At 37.2% G+C, this 17,129-nt stretch overlaps 1 protein-coding gene across 4 annotated transcripts in view; it reads left to right on the forward strand.

Annotated features, from left to right (window-relative positions):
* ANGPT1 (angiopoietin 1) overlaps nucleotides 1-17,129 on the forward strand; it is a 184,369-nt gene that overhangs the window by 51,207 nt on the left and 116,033 nt on the right. Inside the window, exon 1 of one of the 4 annotated variants that reach the window (XM_083826439.1) lies at nucleotides 6,287-6,304. The exons of the other annotated variants lie outside the window; for them this stretch is intronic. The gene's annotated coding sequence lies outside the window, so the exon portion shown is untranslated. Of the gene's footprint in view, nucleotides 1-6,286; nucleotides 6,305-17,129 lie in introns of those variants that run through there. 4 annotated transcript variants of the gene reach the window in all.

Raw genomic sequence — 17,129 nt, forward strand, 5'->3', positions numbered from 1 at the left:
TTTCATAAATCTCACCCCCAGCCTCAGACTGCTCCTCATTTTGGCAAGTGCACTTGCAATAATCCTACTCTGTAGGGTGCTCTTCAGGTGTCTTACTCCTCGTCTGGACTACCTGAGACATGCATTTTACATTTTTTTTTGTTTGTTTGTTGTTTGTTTTTTAAATTAATGATAGTTTTGCTGTATGTGTATGGTCTATAGGGGACCAGACACATTATTCAGGAGAGCAGTGCAGAGAGTGTGTGATATTCTTTATTTACATTCCAGTGAGAGCAGAATTTTTGTAAGGATTTGACCCTCGCAATTTCTGCATATGCATGCAGTTCGGGGGTCAGAAGGCTTCCCCTTCCCATCCTTTGCCTATCACAGCAGCACGAATGAAGCGTTATGGCCCTCCAAGTTCCTGTGGGCACTATATTTACAGTTGAGAGTCAGTAACATGACCCAAACTTTTTCTTCTCACTGAGAGTGAAAGTCACTGGAGACAATTGTGTGCTGCACACTAGCACATGGCACTACAGAAGCACTTCCTCAGGATGCTGGGGACCTCCTAGAGGTCCATGGCTCCTGTTCCTCCAGCGGGGTTTTACAGCAGTCCCTCCCAACACAAGTCAAAGGACAGTTCAAAGAAAAGCAGGTATCTTCATCTTCAGGCAGGTTTTTCTTAGTTAATATTTCTACATTTCTCAAAGTTTGTGTACCAAACCTCCTTCAGACATGGATGCATCAGCACTAGCAGGGAATTTTGTCTGAGCAAATGCTGAAAGGCTCAGCAAACCATGAATGAGCTCTAATGCCAAAACTGCCGACCTGCAACACTGCTTGCCAATGCTGATACAGTCAGACTAATTAGAAGTTAACAATATGTCTTCCTCAGATACTGAAGGAGTAAAGCTGGTGAATATTTAAAGTGCCCAGGGTATTTAAAAAATACATGTAGCTGATGATTTTTATCCATATATGTATTTTATATAAATTTATATATACATTAATATGCATTTGCATCTGCTGAGCTTCAGAAAATGTTTTAAAAATAACTCTGTGTTATCCCACCTTTTAATGATTTGTTATGTTAATCAGAGTTTTTCTAAGCCTCAGAGGTTAGTATGTGTCTTTTGAAGTGGCCAAAACAACTTTTGTTGTTGTTGTTATAAATCTTACTGTGCTTACCATTTAAGCTCAATCAAATAGATAAAATAGGTCTGAAATTTCTTTTCTGTAATTTTCTATACATGTTTATCAAACGTGTGTGTAAATTGTAATGAATCTGATACCAAAAGATATTTAGTGGATCATATTTTTAGTGTTTAGCTTGTTACAACATCTAAAGTGTTACAGAAATGCATTTAACATTTCTTTAATAGATTGACTTTGTTAAGTTTATGAACTATCTGTTTATGTTATGGTGTTTCAACACTCCAGGAGCTGCGTTACGCTGTGCAGACTAGGAGCAAAACTCAGTCAAGCATTGTGGATTCATGTAGGGATTAGAAATGTCTTGGGCTGTCTGTCTTAGTTAACCTATCTTTTATTTCTGACTGTTCATCTCTCTGCAACATATTTATAGTATGAAGCTATGAGTCTCCCTCACCCTCAGATACTCATTTCCTATGTCTCTGTGTTTGTTTCTTCTATTTTAATGCCAGCATTATTTTAACAACATTTATTTTTAGTTGTCGAGATAGTTTGAATCTTATGGCAAAATGTGAGATAAGTCAGTGCCATTTGGGAGTTTGGAGTCCAGTTGTTTGAGCCTATTACTATTATACTCGTGAAACAGTGTAATGCATCCAGATTTATTTATTTTTTAATTGAATTGATTTTATAGAACTGACAAGTGGTGAAAGAATATATTTCGTCAACCCAGTGCACCAGCCAGATTCCTCTGTCAGCTGTTGTGCTAATACTACCTGCTTTCTATGTAGGGATCATATTCAGATTGGCACATTAGTAGTGTACCCTCATCAATATTTGGCCATTAACTTACTGCTGTCATCTCTACAGTCTGAAAGGGTGGACCTGTCTTAGATGCATATGATAAACCAGAGAGGGCACATTTACCAGATAGGGTGCATTTATTTAACTGACTTACTATATGAACCAGAGATGTAAGGATTTGATTTTCTCCTCTGCAAAATGAGAATAATGGTATTTTCTTACTGTCAAAAGGTGTTGCATATATAGATACAATATAAAGAAGTTGAAATATGAAAAGAATGGCGTCATAGTTTGAAGTTGCTAAGCTGGTGGCATAAGAGTAGATCTGATAGATCCACTTGGGCCTAAACAAACATAAGGAGGTTTCGATACACTTTTATTTAAATAACAGGGTATAGCTTGACTGAAACTGTTTAATAAATATAATATGAAAGCAAATGTTGTTAAATAAATAAATAAAATCATATGCTTCTACTTTCCAAAAAAAGAACCACACACATGGTTAGATTTATATGGTTAGATGGTTAGATTTACAAAGATCACATAACCATGGAGTGGTTGAGGTTCAAAGGGACTTCTGGAGACCATCTAATCCAAACCCTCTCTTAAGCAGTGTCACCTAGAGGACATTGCACAGAATGGCATCCAGGCGGGTTTTGAATATCTCCAGAGAAGGAGCCTCTACAGCCTCTCCAGGCAACCTGTTCCAGTGCTCTGTCACCCTCACAGTAAAGAAGCATTTTCTCATATTCAGATGGAACTTCCTGTGTTTCAGCTTGTGCCCGTTGTCTCTTGTGCTGTCACTGGGCACAACTGAAAAGAGTTTCACCCCATCCTCTTGAATATACATTGATAAAGTCCTCTTTCAGTTTTCTCTAGGCTAAACAGACCCAGCTCTCTCAGCCTCTCCTTGTATAACAGATGATCCAGTCCCCTGGTCATCTTAGTAGCCCTCCTCTGGACTCGCTCCAGTAGCTCCATGTCCCCCCTGTACTAGGGAGCCCAGAACTGCACACAATGCTCCGGGTGTGGCCTCACCAGGGCTGAGCAGAGGGGCAGGATCACCTCCTTCAGCCTGCTGGCAATGCTCTCCCTAATGCACCTCAAGATACAATTGGCCTTCTTGGCCACAAGGCTCCTGGTTAACTTGTCCACCAGGACTCCCAGGTTCCTCTCTGCAGAGCTGCACTACGGCAATTCAGCCCCCAGCTTGTACTGGTGCTTGGTGTTATTCCTCACTAGGTGCAGGACCCTGTGCTTGCCTTTGTTGAACTTCATGAGATTCCTCTCTGCCCAACTCTCCAGCCTGTCCAGGTCTCTCTGAATGGCAGCACAGCTTTCTGGTGTATCAGCCACTCCTCCCAGTTTTGTGACATCAGCAAACTTGCTGAGGGTACACTGTTCCATCGTCCAGGTCATTGATAAGTAAATTGAACAAGACTGGGCCCAGTACTGACCCCTGGGGGATACCACTAGCTACATGACTCCAACCAGACTGCACACCACTGAGCACAACCCTGAGCTCTGCCATCTATCCAGGTCTCAATCCACCTCACTGTTCACTCATCTAACCCACACTTTCTGAGCTTGCCTATGAGGATGTTATGGGAGACAGCACTGAAAGCCTTGCTGAAGTCAAGGTAAACAACATCCACTATTTTCCCATCATCTACCCAGCCAGTCATTCTATCATAGAAGGCTTTAAGATTTGATTAAACATGAATTCCCCTTGGTGAATCCATGCTGACCACTCCTGATCACCTTCTTTTCCTCCACATGCTTAGAGATGACATCCAGGATCACAGAATCACAGAACTGTAGGGGTTGGAAGGGACCTCAAGCGATCATGTGGTCCAACCCCCATGCCAAAGCAGGTTCCCTAGAGCAGGTTGCCCAGGTAGGCATCCAGACAGGAGGATGAACTGTTCCATCACCTTTACAGGGATGGACGTGAGGCTGACTGGCCTGTAGTTTCCTGGGTCCTCCTTCTTGCCCTTTTTGAAGACTGGAGTGACACTGGCTTTCTTTCAGTCCTCAGGCACCTCTCCTACTTTCTGTGACCTTTCAAAGATGACGAAGAGTGGCCTAGCAATAACACTGGCCATCTCCCTCAGCTCTCATGGGTACATCTCATCAGAGCCCATGGATTTGTGGGTGTCAGGTTTATGTGATCTCTAACCTGATCCTCCTCAACAAAGGGAAAGTCCTTTCTCCAGACTTCCCCTCATGTCTCTAGGGTCTGAGATTCCTGACTGCTAGTCTTAGCAGCGAAGACTGAAGCGAAGAAGGCATTCAGTAACTGCCTTCTCTGTATCCTTCATCACTAGGGCACCCACCCTACTGAGCAATGGGCACACATTTTCCCTAGTCTTCTTTTTGCTATTGATGTATTTGAAGAAGCCTTTCTTGATGTCCTTGAAATCCCTTGCCAGATATAATTCTAAATGGGCCTTGGCCTTCCTTGTTGCATCCCTGCATACTTTGACAATGTCCCTACATTCTTCACAATGTGGTATAATGGATCATTATTATTTCAATGCATTTTTATCAACTTTGCTAGGAAAGCACAGAGCACACAATTATGTTTCCTTTAAAACTTTAGAAAACAAATAGCTAAGTGACAAGTCACTGCTCATAGTAACTGTAGAAAGTGTTGTGTATGTGGACATATTATACGTATATGTGAATGATATATATGATGTAAAATGGAAAATAGGTTTAGCATGATGCATACCTGTTGCATGATGCTATTAATCTATGCATATGCAAATATCTTTTGAGTTTTGTGATATCGGTTGCATGTTAAATTGCCTTCCTCCAAATGCTGATGCTGTGTAACATATATAATGCAGAGGGAAGTAAACAGCATTCCTGATGTTGTTAACAAAATATGAAGCTGGATGTGGTTATTTTCAGACTTGAGTAGCTTTAGGTGCTTTGTACATCATTACATTTTGCAAGTGAATTTTTAATGGAACCAGCAACCTGGTTTTGTTTTTGTTGTTGTTGTTTGTTTGTTTGTTTGTTTTTAGCTAGTTTACACAAGGTTTTGCAATCATCTGTCAAACAAGCATCTATAAAAGAAATTGTAGTGTAGCAGCTGAAAGATTTAAAACTTATTTAAAGTTACCAGTGATTATTAAAATAACAAGTCCTTTCAGGTAGCACTTTCCAAGTACAGATACTTTTCTAGAGAATATTGAACTTGCTTCACTTAGCTGAGCTGGATAATGAAATATTCTGATATATAGAAGTCAGATATATTTGGAAATTTATTTGTAATGTGATGATACAGACAAACAAAAACAGCAGTTTGCATATTTCAAGTATTTTATTAGTAAAATACAATACCTTTATTCAAGAGAAATAATGCCCTATCTACTTTATGTTAGCTTTTTATAATGTAGTGCTTTGTAACCATATGAATATTGCTGCCTGTACAGAAAGTTAGACTGGAATTCTCAAATATTTCAGGCAGACCCATAACAGGATTTAAACACTTTGAGTGCAACCCAGGTGGCGTTTAAACACTTAAGTCCAAGCAGATGCTACAGAATCCTTAACCCTCCTCTATTCTCAGACTACTTTGGTACTGGGACCAAAGTAGTATTTGATGGTTAAAATGTACATAGATGCTCAAGAATGTGCCACTGCCTTTGCTTAGATAACTGTGGTTAAGGCAAATGTTTCCGTTTATATTTACAGGTAAATTTATCTGGATGTTCAACTGAGTATCTCCACACTAATGTGGACACACTGCAGCAATGTACTTGGAGCATACCAATAGCATGGAGTTTAAGCTAAAGTATACCAGCTGCAGCCTACTGCATTTATTCAGAAACTGGCAAATACACAGAGCTTGTATTTTTTCTGACTTAATTATACTAGAGAGTATAGGGAAAACAAAACAAAACAAATCAAAACAACAACAACAACAAAAACACACCTCTTTTGATTAATTTCAACTACCAATTTGCATTTTCAACAAAAACTAATTTAAACTTTACATAAAACACAAGGACCAAGCAACAGACCAAGCTGAATACGAAATATGCCTAAAAGTTGATTTTATTTGCCATCCTTCAGTAGTTACAAAAATGTAATTGCCTTAAGTTGAAACACACTCTATGACTGGTTTTAGAATATCTTTGCAAATGACCAAATACCCTAGGCTGTGGTTTGATTTTTTTTTCAAGACGTGATTAATCTAAAAATATTTTTTGTTTTCTTGATTTATTGAGTTCTAAGAGCTTTGGTGCATAAAGCTGGTCTTCTATAACATGTTTTTTTTTTTTACAGACTGGTTCTACTTGATACTTACTTCATTGTTGCTGGTTTTAACAAAAGTATTCCCAGTCCCAAATAAGTAAGTTGAATAAAAAAGACGTATTGGGAACACTTAGAGACAAGGATTTATTTTCTTCAGATGTAAACATGAGCTAATCCCCATTCTCCTAAAGGAAGCTAGAGCTTGGAGGTGCCAAATGGAGACAGTGGCACAGTAAGGTTTAGACCACGGGAGTTTCTAATTTGTTCTGCGTCTATTCAGCTTGGCACCATAAAATGACTGTTTCCATTATGCCTGCTTATTTCAGATAATCAAAAGCTATTTTCTAGTTTCCTTCCAAGGGTCAGTGTGCCAAACACTGTCACGCAGTAACTGCTATTGACATAGGCAGCCCATGTCAAACTTAACACCACATGATCGCATTTTCAAACAGCTTAAATTAGAAGCTAGTTAAAATCACATCTATTTAAAATGATAAAAGGGTTAGCAAAGCAAGCCAAAAACAGCTGTAATCATCCCAGCTCAGTTATTACTTGATAGGACATCCAGAATGGCCAAGGGAAACAAATACACCATGTGTACTGTCCAGCTCCAGGCACTTGAGCTGTATGGATGGATATATTAGGAGTGCAGAAACATCACACATACAGTGTGGAGAGAAGGGGTCTGTGAAGTGCAATGTAGATCAGCTATACTATAAGCCTGCCTTTACAGACATCAGCATAGGACAGATGGTCTGAACAGTATCTAGATCTGTGTTCTTTGCAGAGGTCATGTCAAGTGTTTCTTTTGACCTTTAGAGTTCAAGCATATATCCCAACATCCTGCTGCATGCGAAGATACCTCTCTTAACTCTAATGGGAACTTGCCACTGGTTTATGAAGCTCAGATGTCCTCTATTATTTTTTTTTTGAATACAGCAGAGGAAATACTATAGAGATAGGGCAGTTAGAAGGTGTCCCATTTCCCGAGTTTATAAATTTTCCACACCTCCTAAAGAGACTTCTGTTATACAGTTACCTTAATATAATACTTTAAGTTAGATTAAGGTAACAGATAAATAAAGTCACAGTATTCAAAACAGATAATACAGTTATACAAGTTTTTTTATTTTTATTTTATTTTATTTTTTTTAATACATAAGTGAATTGAAAAGAAGTTACACTGATCTGTATGTTTTAAGGATGTGTAGGTTAGGGCTTTCTCCATGTACTTGTGTGACTTGCTCTCAGCTTCCCAAAAGATGGTAGTCATAGCATATCTTTATCTATCTGAAGCAATACCAGCTGGAGGGGGCCTCTGCTGGAAACCCCTGAGAACTTTACATTGCAGGGGTCCTTCAGGAGCTTATCCTTTGAATACTTACTGTGCACTGGTTATGCAAGACTTTGCAGCACGGTGCTCTTGAAGTCTTCTGTGAAGTACAGGCTTTTATCCCTTGCTTTCAAAATCATTTCCTCCGTTTTTAAATAAAAGAATTAGCCTCACAAATTTTCTCAACTGAAAAAAGATTTCCTTCACTTTCTTGGAGGCTTCTTTTTCATGTTCAAGACATATTTGGACAATGCTCTTAGGTATATGGTTTAACTCTTAGGTTGCCCTGCGTGGAGTTAGGAATTGGACTCGGTGATCCTCATGGTTTTTTTCCAACTTGATAGTTCATGATGCTATGATTCTATGATCACTTGTTTTTTCTAAGTAGCAAATACCTCCTTGTCTCTGCAAGGACCAAACTTTCATTTTTTTATTCAGATTTGAGAGTCATAGTCATGTTTGGTGTGAGATTGTTGTCTTTCATAAGACCTTGTATTTGGTCAGTCATATTAGTGAATTATCTTTTTGAATTAGAAGGAGAGATTTTGTTCGTTTGTTTGTTTTGTTTACTTTCATGCATAATAATTAATTCAGGGGCATTATCCCAAAAGAGTTATATTTGTATATAGACAGATTGCATGATAACAGTTTGTAGAAAGACTGTATAGAATTATAGAATAAGGAGTAAGAAACTTAAGTGCAGAAACTTTTATCATCCCTTACTTCTTGGTGTTCTAGTATACTGAACTATATTTAAGTTCCTTACAAACATCTTCCGTGGATTCCTTTCAGTTGTCAAGACTATGGAAAATTTTTCTCTGATTTGACAAGTAGTTTACATAAATTGTTGCTATCATTATTATACCACTGTTTGTCAAATACTACTAATAAACAAACACGGATATGATAACAAGTCCATGTAACAAGTCTATGTCTGTTACCTCCTTCTTCTTTTACTCTCTGCCAGTTATGTAGAAGAGGGCTTTTCTGGTAAAACATGTTTCTACAGAAGCTAGGATACTGGAATACAGAGGTGATTTGAACTACATGAAGTAATGCAAAAAATAAAAGAATGATAATGTGAAACTGCCTAATGTGCATTCCTAAACACCAGAGATTTTCAGCTGCAATTGCTTCCTATTATTTTATGCTTTCCAGGCCCTCAGGTTCCTAGAATGGGTCTAAGCAACAGCAATTGATTGGAAACTCGGAGCAATATTTCTATCTCCCTCTCTCCATCAATTACTTGCAATACTCATATTTTATCTATTACTTAACAGAATCTTTACATGCAGCCAAAAGCTGTAAAACCAGAATTTTCTACCTGATACAGTGTACTCTAGTCTTCCCTTCCAAGCCTAGGAAAAGCCTTGAAAATCTGCCCCATAAAGGCACTAGTTTGATGAAAGACTGTTATTTTTATAGAAAATCAAAGCTTACAGAATATAGCTTACATTTCAAAGTACCGCCACTGCCTTAATTCCTTCAACTTTGGCTATGAAGACCTGTTTTCTGTCTGAAAACACTTAACTAATTAAGTAATGCCAATTTTAAAATTCTGTGGTTAGTAGTTTTATAGTGTGAAGATTTAATCATTCAGGCATTGAAAAAGTAAGTACAGCACATTTGTTTTGTATTTGGTAAATAGAAATGTTGGAATAAGTTTGAGGAGAAGCATTGTTGTTTGGGTGTTGTTTCTAGAAAGGGAAGGTGTGAGGGTGTCAGGCAGTAGCTGTCCATTTAGCAACTCACACTCTTCAAAGAAGAAATTCACTACCAGCAGTCTTACATGCATGTTTACTATCTAAACATGTGGATATTTTCAGCTCATTACATGACCACTTCAAAAAGGACAAACCACAGTGTATGAAAGCATGCTGCTTGCTACACCACAGGCTGTATTCTGGTCTGCATCTAGGATCCATATAATTTCCTGTTCATGTATTTCAATATCAGGCTGGAGCTCTTCAGTGGAATGTACATGAGATACATCTTTTTTTTCAATTACTTAAATTTCTCACTGAATACATGTGGATAAACATCTGGCATTGGTTTGTGGTGCACAGATATCCAGAAATGAAAAGAGGATATTGACAAGAGGAGCAGCCGTAAGACACATTACAAGCACAGACTTCTCTGCTTTCCCTCCATTGCGAAAATTCAGCTCAGTCTTCAGACTGTACTGTAACCACTCCCTTACCCTCCTTGCTGCAAAGTTGTGGTCAGAACCATTATGTTTATGCAGCTCTGCAAGTGCAAAAAATAAGTGTAATAAAAGTCTTCTAGTGTAATTTACCATTAATGGGTAAATACAGTGCCTTTAATACAGTGCCTTTTCAGTTGCTCCTGTTTCCCTTGGGGACAAACAAACGAAAGGAAGAAGTTTTTCTCATGATGTATAATAAAATTATGGAACTCATTGCCACAGGATGTTGTGGAAGCCAAACATTTAAATTGGGTGTTTTGTTTGTTTGTTTGTTTGTTTTTAATGATAAATGCATGAGGGTTGGGCCCAGTGGTAACTCTAAAGTACAATTTTCTACATATAAACTTACCTCAAGTCCCAAGCTGTGGATATCTTGGAGAATAGACTGGAGAACTTTTACAGACTCCGATCTTATAGGGCTTCTACTACTGACCATTGTCAGAAGCAGGATTTAGGACAAGATAAACCTTTGGCATAAATGTAACTTTTATGTCTTTATGTTCTTGCTTTTCTTAATTTCTTCAGAAAATATTTTAATTATTGCCAGTGCTGAAGTTTCACCATATATTTTCTTATCTTCTCCTTTCAATCACTTTTTTTTTTTTTTCCTCAAGGCAATGAAGCAATAGAAAATGTTACTGAAATGCCAACTTGTTTCACAAAATTATCCTCAGATCTCCCCACTGGATCTTTTTAATTGAACAGATGATGGAAGACATCTTGTTGAGCCAGTCTCTAATCCTATGCAACAAGCATGCAACTTGCAAGGCATGTTTAATCAGAATTTGACTATAAGTCTTTAGAAGAATAAAATGTTGATTTGCATAAAAACACCATGTGAAGAAATTAAGGTTGAACACCGAAATAAGATATTTTAAAAGTTTCTTATTCATCTGTGGCATGTTTTTGAAGGTCATGTTTTTTTCCTCTGAATTAAACTACCCCTTTAGTTCTTCCAATTTAAATTTTAGGGACATAAGCTAGTAAGAAGTCATAAAAATCCAAATGATTGCAAGGAAGCAGAATCAGGCTTGTAGTTTCATTCTTCCATTGCAATTATTATTATTTTTTCCTTACCCCAGAATTCAGTGTTCATATATTAGCCTCTTTTCATACAGCTGCAGTGTTTCTGCTAACATCAGTAGGAATTGTTTATGTGACATATGGATACTAACTATATCATTTCAATTGGTTGTAATGTTACTTGCACTGTAGGACTTTATGCACAGATGGGAAAATAGTTATTTTTTTAAGTAATTAATTCATATAGCAAACAGCTAATCCAAATGATCTCCAGGAGGCAGATACAGTAATGACAATATATTCTGTGGCTACGCATTTCAGTAAAAGCTTCCAACTTAATTTATTCATCCATTAAATACAATCTCCTTCTTGTTTTCACAGCTTTAAAGTAAGCTGCTTTGTAAAGAAATAAACTGTGTTTTCGCTAAGACAGGTACAGGAGATCCCCATGAAAAAAAGACATGAAGCGGTGCTGAAAGATATTACTAAATGTTTTTGCTTAAACACATAGACATAGGATATATAATTAGCTACAGAGAAAAGAAAAACTTTAAATATAATATGATAAGGAAAGAAAAGAAAGGAAACGTGGCAGGAATAGAAATTCTATGCTGTATATAACACAAGCTATGCAGAATTAGTTTCATCAGAGAGACTGCATAATAGTAAAGGAATCAAAAACTTTGGACACCTCTTTTTTTGTGTGCAAATTCTACAACAGTATTTATCTTGAAAATTCAGTCATTGTAAGTTTTTGGCATCCAAGAGCAGAGGAAAAACAACCCCCACATCAGCTTGTCAAAGCCTTTGCCCTCTTTCAAATAAATTGTTGAAGATATCTTGAATGTCATATATTGAATCACACTTCTTAAACCAAAACTCTGCCAAAGCCACATTCACTGAAGTGCCTGAGCTGCTCCAGGATCTGTTGTAGATAAAACCACCAAGTGATGAGTAAGTCCATTTGCATTCACAGCCTGAGGACAGGGTTGTAAACATCCCTAAATCCCTAAAAGGCCAAGTAACAGCATTTTATAGCATCCCTTATCATTTAAAACTCCTAGGCAACCTGAAATTTTGGTGAAAGACAGAAATTTACCATATTTCTGATCACATCTTCCTAAAGGAATGAATAAATGAGTAAGATGAATACTCTGAAGTCCACAAGGAAAAACAGGTTAAGAAGTTAGTACATAAAACTTTTACATGAAAGATGCTGACAGTAAAGAATAGGGTAATGAATGATACATTTGCAATGTCTTATTTATACATTTGGTGTCAGGTTGAGGGATCTGATTTGATCATGCCAGCTCTGAATTTTCAACCTTTTTTTTTTCCCTGCAGCCTAACAAATATTTTGTCTGAAGGTTTGGTTTTGTTTTGTTTGTTTGTTTTTTGTTTGTTCTTCAAATTGTTCTTGTACTAAAATAGACCAACCAATACATTTACATCATTCTCTGATAACTGAACCAAGTTGGTAGTCCTGGGAGTATCTTCATCTGGAAGGAAAGAAAGGAGAAAAGTATCTATCCTGTTTTATATTATGAAGGGAAGGGGAAAGAGAGAAGGGAGTGAGAAAAGCAAGGGGAATGGGGAGGGAGAAAAGGAAAGGTAGGGGAAATTGAATGGAATTTTCCAGAGTTGATTTAATGACTGGTGATTCTCTGTCATATATAAATTACACAGAAATAAAATTAAAAATAATTAAAAATATAAAGAAAACTAAGAAGAAGAAGAAGAGGAAGAGGAAGAGGAAGAGGAAGAGGAAGAGGAAGAGGAAGAGGAAGAGGAAGAGGAAGAGGAAGAGGAAGAGGAAGAGGAAGAGGAAGAGGAAGAGGAAGAGGAAGAGGAAGAGGAAGAGGAAGAGGAAGAGGAAGAAAAGAACAAGAACAAAAGAACAAGAACAAGAACAAGAACAAGAACAAGAACAAGAACAAGAACAAGAACAAGAACAAGAACAAGAACAAGAACAAGAACAAGAACAAGAAAGATGTGAATTATCAAAACTGATTTGATCCTTCATAGATTTTTGGAACCGTATTTGTTGCCTTGTAGAAGGTAAAAATCAGCAGTTGCTTATAGGCTAAGCAAAACTAATCTATGAAAAGTATGTATTTGTTAGAAGGAGGTGGAGCTTTTTGAAATCTGCATCTCCACAGTTTATCAATTCTGTCCCTAATTCTTGACAGGAAATTCAGAGAGCTCAGTGATTCTCATGTGTTACTTGATGATTTGTTCCTGTACCACCAAAACATATCAGCCATGCTTCAAAGACCTGCTTAGATGAGCATATTCAGCAGTAATCCTGCTGTCACTGCTGAAGGTGAAAACTTTAATTGCATTCTTGAAATCCGAGAGCTTGATATTTTTGTTTCCCATGTTCTTTATCTGAATCACAGGAAACAATAGCCCTCTTACACAGTAAGCAACAAAATTTAAAAAAAAAAAAAAAAGTAAAATATTCTCTGAAACAAAATGAAATATTTTAGATGTGAAATCCAGACTCTGATGTCAGTTTTGTTTCCACAGTCATAAGCCATGTAAGAAATGACGAGCTGATAATACCACTTTCAAGTGGACACCACATAAGAAACCACATTATTTGGAAAAAGGATAGCAAAGAAGATCTATTTCATTTAAGTGATGACTGATAAAAAACAGTTCATTTGAAACCTGCTTGTATTGGCTGTGTCTTGCTGTTCCCTTCAATGCCTCTTTTGTATAGATAAAGTATTTTCATAAAAGTGGGCGCTGAATCTCTTCTAGTGTTAAATACGTCCATGACTTAATATTAAGTGGTTTTGGTGAGCATTTCTGTCTCAGGTTGTTGTGTCTGAACATCTCTGTAATAGGTAGACAGTTTAATGAAATCCACTTAGGTCCAAATCCAGTTAAACCTTTACTTTTTGTAAAGATAGCTAGCTTTGTCTCTAAAAAATAAAAATAAAAAAATATCAAAAGCGATGTCCAGCTTGTAAGTGTAGCTTTCTATTCCGATTACTTTGGAAGATATGCTTGCCAGAGATGAATGCTTTGCAATTATTGCCTATGTGGGGTGTGAGAAATCCTTGAATCAGAGCATTCCAAGCCAAAAGTTTATTTATGCTGAAAATTTGTGAAGTATTTTTCTGAATGTCTTCACACTTTGAATTGTGCTCAAATAAGAAATCCATTGCTTTTAGGTACAGGAACAGAGTATGGCCCTAAGCCACGGATCCAGAAAAATCTGATGTCTATAATGGAATTTCAATGGAATGGAGGTACTTAAATTCAAGCATTTCACAAGTCTGTGAGAGACCTGGTACAAGTTCATCCAGACTGAGAACTTTCAGACCAGTATGTTTTCAGCAATACATTCCAAAGCCATCTCCAGAGATTAGCTAATACTTACCTGTAATCTTGAACTCAGCATGAAATACAGTGGCATCCTCTCTATAATTTAATTTTTTAATTGATGGGTGAAGAAGCTGAATTGTATATTTATTCAATGATTTTTGCAAAGTTTGTGAACAGTTTTGGGGAAAGAAATGAACTCTTGGACACCTGACTTTCATATCACTATGACATGACATCCACAATCCTATGTGGGTATTTTCTTTTTAGTGTCATGAACCTTGAGCTCGCTGTGACATGGTGGTTCTGCTTCAACAAGGGGGAGAGAACACATTTGACGTGTTCTAGTCTATAGTTAGTGGGGAAAACTCTCTGCTGAAAGAGAATTTGGAGGCCTAACAAGCCTTAGACTGAGAAGGAAAGAGAAGTCACTTTTCCTACTCTCTCATGTGATAATGTTTTAAAGAAAATAAAAGCCAGAAATAATCAGTTTGTTGTACCTAAGTAACTAATGGCTAATCCAAGAGGAAATATCTAACAGTGTATTTTGAGCCTAATCCCAGAGAGCCACATGATTTCAACAGTACAGGAGTCTCTGCCAGTTGGCTTGAGTGAACTTCTGCTCACTGTGTTTGTGACAACATACCCCATTCTTAAGACCATAATGACCCGTTTTCAGTGTATGAAGAATTTAGGTACTTATCTTTGGCCCAAAGCTCTCCTTGTAGATCCGAACTTTAGCATTTCTGGGATTCTTGTGACAAATCATTTCAAAAAATACTCCTATGCTTTCTCATTTATATAAGAGATACAATCTTGTGGCACACTGTATAGCTTTTATACAGTAGAGGAGTATCTTTTATGTACAAGATGGTGAACCTTCTGGAACGTGACTAATACAAGTGATAGAAAGGCAAGGTCTATGTTCTATAGTCAACATTATGTATACAGTTTAGTTTGGCACAGTTAAATCTGTGCATTTGGCAACACATTTTATGAGGTATCTTGCTGCACAGTAATATATACATATATATACTTATTTTAGGCTGGCTACTTTAATAGTAGTTTAGGATTTCAACAATTATTTCTAAAACCATTAATCATATAACTCTTGCTGCCATTGCCCATTGGGATGTAGTAGTGAAAGGACAGTATTAATGCTGAATTGATACAGCTCCCAGGATGAAGGAAGTAGTGAAACAAAATAGTTAAGCTGTACCCTCATCTCTGAAACCTAAAGGAATATCCTTGTAAAAGAGGTGAATTGAGTAGGCTAATCCTGGCAAACTTTATCACAGTGACTCATACTCTTTCCTTGTTGAGCAAAAGCAAACAGAGAACAAAATTCTACCCTTTCTAAATACTTTAAAACAGAGTTTAGAATCCCCCTTGCCACCCCATAGCACTGAGATCTATAATGAACTAGCTATGACACATCTTAATAAGACAAATTCCTTAAAGTTAGGAATATTTTTCTGTTTTCCCAGAGTATAAAAGTGAAGAAGTGAATTACGCCAAATAACACAGATCATAATTATTTTTAGCTCTGATTCAACAGGAGATTTACAGACAGATCTGTGGTCACCAAAGAAGTATTTGCATCTGTTTATGTTATGACATCTCAGATCAAAGTAAGGCTTTAAACTTGAACTTTCTGTTTTCTGAGTGGATAATGAAACTTGGTTAAAACTGAAGATGTGAAGAGGGAAAAGCTACAGAGTATTAAACACACTGAAGACAATTTTGAAATGAAAGGGGCATGTAGAATGAAGCCCAGAGGATGGATCCATCAGACTTTGGAACACTCTGCTCCTCATCCCCTAGATTATGTACATATGTGTGTGTGCCCACGAATCAATCCAGCAATTGTGGAAACACTCCATGTTTAAAACGAGGCCTGTGGTGGCCTCAGGCTTTGCTGAATATCAAGCCCTTTGCAGTACCATTTCCTGTGTGGTTAATTCTTTGTACTACGGTGACACAACATTTCTGCATCTGAAGATAACATAGTTAGTACTGAGTTATAGTGGCAGAACAAGTCCAGTAAAATTCAGCTGTGAAAACTTAGCTAAAATAGGGTTTCGTTTTAAACAGATGCTAAGATTTTTCAAGTATAAATCTTCAAAGAGATGGTTTTAAGTAAGCTGAGGGTCTCTTTAACAGGTAGATGACATCTATTCTTACAGTCAAAAAAAAATCTGTTAAATACTTTGTTAAAGGGGATATCACCAATCACTAACAGGGAAAAAAAAATTAAAAAAAGCAACACCTGCTTGATTAAATTGATGAAGTTTTGCTATTGTTTTTAATGAGATCATGATTAGACCTTTTAAGGAGGAAAAAAGATGTCTCTCCTTTTTGAGAAGGAAATGAAGAAAGATGTCTATGATTTAACTTCATGACTCAGAAAATTATTAATGGTAAGGTGATCCCATCACAAACAGCTCACTTGAAAAAGCCAGCCCGGGTCAATAATGGATAAAGGGATTTTATTTACTAGATTTCAGGGAGGTTTAATGAAATAATTTGTTGCCTTTGGTTCAGTTCATATGCCCTGATCCTGTACTGGGATCTCCATGGGAGGAACCGTATAGTAACAGATGCTGACAATTTCAGCCATGTACAGATGCAGCAGTACACACATACCTGCACTCCATAATATTAATTTATACATGCTTATAAAGGTTGGAAGTGAGAAGTCCCACCTCTCTTTCAAAGAACAGCCATCATAAATTATATATTCGTGTCTTTGTGTGTAAGTTAACTGGATATGGCAAGTGTTGGGTTTGCAGGTAGTCTGCTGTTGTCTTCCTGGCTTTATATACAACCCTTCTTTGGCATTGTTAAGTGAGTGGACATTGAACAGACACAAAATGACACCATGAAAAAGGTGTCATCATGAAAAAAGGTGACACCATGAAAAAGATGCCATTCTGCCATCACTCATTTACATATTGCTGTTGGTATTATTTGGAAAGAGTGTAAGTAAGAAAGGACCAAATATAAGGTTGACTTTAAATTGGGATT

Source organism: Anser anser (assembly GCF_964211835.1).
Source record: "Anser anser genome assembly, chromosome: 2".
Lineage (NCBI taxonomy): Eukaryota > Metazoa > Chordata > Aves > Anseriformes > Anatidae > Anser > Anser anser.